The sequence below is a fragment of the Onychomys torridus genome, chromosome X (genome assembly GCF_903995425.1).
Source record: "Onychomys torridus chromosome X, mOncTor1.1, whole genome shotgun sequence".
Classification (NCBI taxonomy): Eukaryota; Metazoa; Chordata; class Mammalia; order Rodentia; family Cricetidae; genus Onychomys; species Onychomys torridus.
Genome location: NC_050466.1, coordinates 9,293,445 through 9,300,159, shown reverse-complemented (window position 1 = coordinate 9,300,159; position 6,715 = coordinate 9,293,445). Strand labels below are relative to the sequence as shown.

At 40.2% G+C, this 6,715-nt stretch overlaps 1 pseudogene; it reads right to left on the bottom strand.

Annotated features, from left to right (window-relative positions):
• Positions 1-5,067: 5,067 nt before the first annotated feature.
• On the bottom strand, positions 5,068-6,442 carry LOC118574274 (annotated as a pseudogene).
• Between the last annotated feature and the right edge of the window lie 273 nt (positions 6,443-6,715).

The window sequence follows — 6,715 nt, the reverse complement described above, 5'->3', positions numbered from 1 at the left end:
GTGTGAGAGTGTCAGATCTTGGAGTTACAGACAGTTGTGAGCTGTCATGTGGGTACTGGGAATTGAACCTGAGTCCTCTAGAAGAGCAGTCAGTGCTCTTAACCACTGAGCCATCTCTCCAGCCCCAAACTATGTTTTTGAGTCATGTTCTATGACTCAAGTATGCAGTATCTTCAGCAATAGGTTCTCACCATCAAGGTCTGGAGGTTAACAAACAGCAAAAGTGATAGCTTGTCATATTTGAGGGTCTATGAGGCCCCACTGACCAACCATTCCTGTCAAAGCCAGTATTTTGCATTGCCTCTCTTTCTCGCCCACCCCCTCTCTCTCTCATCAGTCTCACAGTGAGCCTGTCCTTGAAAAGTGATTCTTCGGCCTCAGCTTTTGAGTGTTAGGATTATAAGTGTAGGCCACTGCACCCAACTCTTTGGTACTTTTCCTTGTGATTTTTCCCAAGTACAGTGCACTGCATGCATTAATAACATGGTAGTTTTTCTCTTGCTAATCTGCCTTTTGTTATAGGATTCATTGGAACCAAGAACTGATGAAGCTTTAAAAAAGTTAATTTTCTTCTAAAGGTGAGCAAGAGAATGTCCCTGTAGAATATTGCCATAAATGTCTAGGATCTAGGATTTTATTTCTGAGCAGTTAGAAACCATTGTAAAGTTTTCAGAAGGGGACCTTAATGGTCTAATCTATGTTATAGCTTCTATGGGAAGTATGGGTTAAAGAGGACAGGGATAGCATGAGGAAAACAGAGTGCTACTGCATTGGTTCAGGTCAAAAATTACTAGTGCCTTTTAGAGCTCAATAGCAGAACACTTGTCTACCATTCATGAGGCCCTGGTTCTGTGACCAGCACTGAAACAGACAGACAGACAGACAGACAGACAGACACACACACACACACACACACACACACACACACACACACACACACCGACAGGGGAGAGAGAGAGAGAGAGAGAGAGAGAGAGAGAGAGAGAGAGAGAGAGAGAACTTTACATAGTGCCCTATCTTCTCAGTACTGAAGAGAATGAGGTAGGAAGGTTATGAATTTCAAGTCTGTGAGAGGAGGGATTGCTCTGAGAGGTGACAGTGTTGTCATCATTTTCCAAGGCAGAGGAATCTTGTATTACTTCTCACCTTTTCATAAAGTTAAGACAGTATTTTCCATTAAAGTATCCTCATAAAATGTATTAAAGTGCTAGATAAATGAATTTCCATGATCAGTTATTACTATTACTTGTGTCTTATAAGTCTGCACCTTTGAATTTCTTTTTATTCTTTTTTTTTCTTTTGAGACAAAGTCACTCTATGTAGCCCTAGATGTCCTGGAACTCACTGTGTAGACCAGGCAATGCTCGAGAATTCAGAGATCTACCTGTTTCTGCCTCCAGAGTGCTAGGATTAAAGGCCTAGCTATTTTTACTCTTATGAGGCCTGGGAAGCTGGATAACAAACTCTTCTCAACTCCCTAGCATTAAATCTAGAGGCCTTGTCAGTATCTGCAGCAGCAGCCTTTTCCTCACTCCCTTGAGTTGAAGGAGGCTCTAGGCAACTAAACTTTCTCTCCTTGTAGTGTTCTTACCATTCTTGCTTCTTTGTTTGGTTCCTCTTCTCTCTCTCTCTCTCTCTCTCTCTCTCTCTCTCTCTCTCTCTCTCTCTCTCTCTCCCTCTCTCTCCATGTGTGTCCCATGTGTGTCTGTGTGTTTCTCCCTCCCCCACCCTAGTTTTCCCCTCTTCTTCCATATCTTCTTTCCCCCTTCTGTATAAGAGAGGATGGAAAGCAGGGAAAACTCTGTGGACATGGAAAGGAGTCCCTTACACCAAAGAATTTTTGAAGTCTATTGATAGCTTTTAGAAATAAGTTCCTGGTTACAAAAAAGAGAGCACCATTCCAATGAATGTGTCTCAAAATGGCAAAACTTTACTTCTGATCAGGAGTATGCTATTCACAAAGAAGTTCACATGATTTTTGTTCCAATGCAGGGGGTGATTATGCCTTTTCTTTATAGGCTGGGTGAGGTTGGACCTCACAGTCTTTCATGATTGGATAGTTTTAAAAGAAGCAGCACAAAGAAAATGAAGGAAAGCATGCAGGCGTAAGCCAGTTAAGTCACTTTTGTTCCCAAACTGCAGCAAGGCCTTGTATATAACTTGGTAGGGAAAGGTTAAAACATTTGCAACAATAGCTAACATGGCAGTGGGACTCTCACAGGGCCTAAACTCTTGACAAAGATCTATAGGCAATGAAGGGAATGCTGAGAATGGGAGAAATAGTCTTCTTCAGGGAGAGACAGCAATTGGATACCCAACACCAAATAGTCAGCCCTGAAAACACATGCTTACAGGAACATACAGACTGAACAAGTTGTAGCTATATGTTAAAGAATACATATATAAAAATATAGGTAACAACAATTAAAATGAGGCTGTGAATCTGATAGAGATCAAGGGTAGTATACGTGGGAACAGCTGGAGGAGGGGAAATGGTATAATTACACTTAATTTCAAAAAATAAAAAACACCTGGATAAAGGTCTTACCAAGTGAAAGAGATAAAAATTTGAATAAAAGTCTTTCCTGGGACATGCTCTTTGAATAAAAGTCTTATATTTAAAAAAGTTTTAGAAGGTGGAAGAGATAAAAATATTTAAATTTCTTGTCATAAACAAAAGTTTTCTAGTTTTTGATGCCAAGACTAATATTAAATGTTTCTTTTTTTTCTTTTCTTTTTTTGGTTTTTCGAGACAGGGTTTCTCTGTGTAGCTTTGGAGCCTTTCCTGGAACTCACTCTGTAGACCAGGCTGGCCTCAAACTCATAGAGATCCAGCTGCCTCTGCCTCGAGTGCTGGGATTAAAGGCGTGTGCCACTACCACCTGGCTATATTAAATGTTTCTTACACAGCCACGAGTGAAGAATTCCAAAACAATTAACAAAATTTGCTGTGAAGGCAGTTGATATAAAGACAATATTTGATTTCAAATACAAATGTTTTGGTGTGTGTGTGTGTGTGTGGACAGCTCTGTGGAATCAGTTCTCTCCTTCCACCTTTATAAGGATGAACTCAGATCACTAGGTTTATATAGCAAGGGCCTTTAGAGTATGAGCTATCTCCCTAGCCTGTTGTGGACTATTACTTTAAGATGTGTTACATTTGTTTATGCTGTGCAAACTTTCTTTAATGATGCAAATGTATGTTGCATTCTTTTATGTTGCATTTGTTTAACTCTGTAAAGCTGTGCTATTTTGCCTTTCTAAAACACCTGACTAGTCTAATAAAGAGCTGAACAGATAATAGCTAGCTGGATGAGAGAGAATGATAGGCAGGGCTGCCAGGTAAAGAGAATAAATAGGAGGAGACCTCTAGGCTTGAGAGGAGAGGGAGGGGTGAGAAAAGGAGGAGAGGAGGACACCAGGTGCCAGCCTCATGGCCAGCCACAAGCTAAGTAAAGAAAGATACATAGAATAAAGAAAGGTAAAAAGCCTAAAGGCAAAATGTAGTTAAAGACAAACAGGATAATTTATGTTAGAAAAGCTGGCTAGAAACAAGGCAAGCGAATGCCAGGCATTCATAAGTAAAAATAAGTAAGAAAAAAGTCTCCATGTATTCATTTTGGAGCTGGGTGCTGGGTCCCCAAAAAGTTAAAAAAAAAATCGACTACACTAGCTCCTAGCTTTTTTAAATCTACCTTTTGCTTTTATTTGTCAACTATTTTTTTTTTTGGTGTGTGTGGAATTAAATCCCATTTTTATGCAAATTAAAAGAAAAGCAAACAAGAGTATCAAATATCAAACTACCAAAAACCAGTGACATTATTCAATATGTATATTTCTCAACTCCCTAAACTTCTTTCTCAACACTGGGGAGTTGCTCCCCCCTCAAGTTTTTCAAGACAGGGTTTCTCTGTGTAGCCCTGACCATCCTGGAACTCACTCTTTAGACAAGGCTGGCTGCCTCTGCCTCCATTGTGCTGGGATTAAAGGCATGCACTACCACCACTACCATTGCCTGGCCTTTTTTTTTTTTAATTTCCCAGCAATTCTCATGTTAGCTAGAGTTGGAAATCACTGCTCTAACAGAGTATCTAATTAAGCAAAATCATGATTAATTCAAAAGCACAGCACAGGAAAATTGCAGGCACATGGGGGATAGACTTAGAACCAACACACTCTGCTTTTGAACAGTCTTAATCTCTTCCAAGACTCAAAGATTACTAATAGCATAATTTATACCCTAATCCTACCAGCTACTACAGCTAGGGCAATAGTCAGCAGTAGGGTGCTTGTTCATCATGCAGGAGACTGTTACTAAAACAAAGACCCCAGAAAACACAACCTGGATAGAACTTTGTCAACTATCAATCATCCATCGTTATAATACTATTTGTTGGTGAGGGAAGACTGAGATATTTAGGCGTAAATAAGAAAGACACAGTCTCAGGGCACTGGAAGAGGGTGAGACCTTCTGGTGCTGGATTCTCCTGGCCCCTTCCAGGAAAAAGCTAAGAGCAAAGGGTCACCCGTGGCAAGGGAATGATCACTCAATTTCTAAGAGCCTTGCTCATTTGAGCTCATTGGTCTTCCTTCCCTTCCAATTTCTGATAACAGAAGACCAAATACAGGGAGTGGGTCAAGGAAAGTGTGGGCCCTTGGTTTTGACAGCAACAACTGTCCTTCACTATGAAGGAAATCATGAAAAGAGATCATTTTCATTTTAGATAGGTTCATGATATGTGTGCTATAGCAAAGGCTGGTTGTAGCAAAGTTTCACTTCAAATGTTCATTCATTGATAAATCAGACATCATTCTGGAATGTTTAACTTCTGCTAAAATGTAGATTTAACCCAATACAGTATGTACTATACCACTTTTGACATTTACTTGTAGGCCCTATATTAGAAGTTGAGGTTAAATTCATCACCAAAATATGATAATATTCTTATAGCTACTACTAAGGTAATGAACTACGAAATTATTTCCCTAGTATTGCTTTGAAAATATATCCCTAGATATTAAAAGAAATCCCAATTCCACCCCAAGGCATTGTTTAACTTGGATTCTTCAGTCATCCTCTACAGTCGGCTTAATGGTCACTCCTCTTTTTATCTGACCCCAACCAACCAATTAAACGCCAATGTTTCTCAACTCTTCAGCTAAGGGCAATTTTTTTTCTCCTACTTCTGTGCACACACGATTAGTCAAAACAATCTTGCCCAAACCTGCCTTGACAGCACTAACTCTTCCTCCTGTTGACAGGGATCCTATGTTGACCATCAGCACTTCATTCTTAGACAGCTTTTGAACCTTTGCTGCTTTCTTGTCTCCTTCAGTTCGGAATACTTCAGGTAAAGCTCCAACTGCTCCAAGCACTTGCCCCACCATTCTATCAGCTCTGCACAAAGTGGGGTCAATCTTTGTTCCAACTCCAATGAGACCACCTGGGGCAGCATACTGAAGATCATTATGTTCTGCAAAAAGTGACACAATTTTGGAAAAGATTGGTTTAACACCTGAGTTTTCCTTCACTATCTTTTGAAACAACACCAGGTCTCACTTCTATCTCCTGTCCTACCTTTAACACTCCTTTTAGAATACTACCACCAGCTACACCTCCCTTAAGGTTATCAACTTCACAGCCAGGTTTGTTGACATCAAATGACCTGATAACAATGAGATGGGGTTCTGAAGTAGTCTCTTGGGGGCACTGGTATTTTCTTCACTATGTACTCACAGACGACCTCAATATTGTATTTCAGCTGAGCAGAGATTGGAATAATTGGTGCTCCTTCTGCTACTGTTCCTTGTACAAATGTGAGAATCTGCTCATATTGTTCCTTAGCCTGACTTTCTTTTACCAGATCAATTTTATTTTGTAAGATCAAAATATGCTTGAGTTTCATGATTTCTATGGCAGCCAGGTGTTCAGAAGTCTGAGGCTGAGGACATGATTCATTACCAGCTATCAACGGAAGAGATGCATCCATCACTGCTGCGCCATTCAGCATCGTAGCTATCAAAATATCATAGCCAGGACAGTCAACAAAGGAAACGTGTCTGACTAATTTGAAGTTCCCTTTGGTCCCTGGAATGTCTGTAGGAAACTCATCTGGTGTGCTACTTCTGCATGAACTGTAACATCTGGTCTAGGACAACTTGGGTCATCAGGTTTATAAATCTTAGCATTAGCATATCCAAGCTTGATGGTAATATTTCTTTCTAGTTCATTTTTTAATCTGACGGTGTGAACTCCAGAAATAGCCTTTACCACAGTGGATTTCCCATGAGCTATATGACCAATTGTACCAATATTAATTGTAGCTTGTCTGCTGATAATTTCATGTGAAAGTGGTGTCAACTTGGTGACATCCAATGTGGCGAGATCCTGTCGGGAAAGATGTGGCTGCCTGAGAGTCACTCCAACCTCATCCCTAGCCATCTTGTTCAGAGAGGAAGATTTGTCAACCATTTTATTTCTAAACTTTCCTTTCCAAAAAAATGTAAATATGTTCTGTCAATCCCACTGGGTAAGAATAAAACTACTGCCACAATTTTGAGCCAAATTTGAAGCAAACTTTAAATATTGTCCAGGATGATGGACTCTGGCCAGGTCCATTCCAGAGTTCCCAGAAAATGGACATGAGCTATATACCTGATGCCTTCATCCAATGGGGGCAAGTATGCATCCTGACATACTTCTTGCCTATGTACT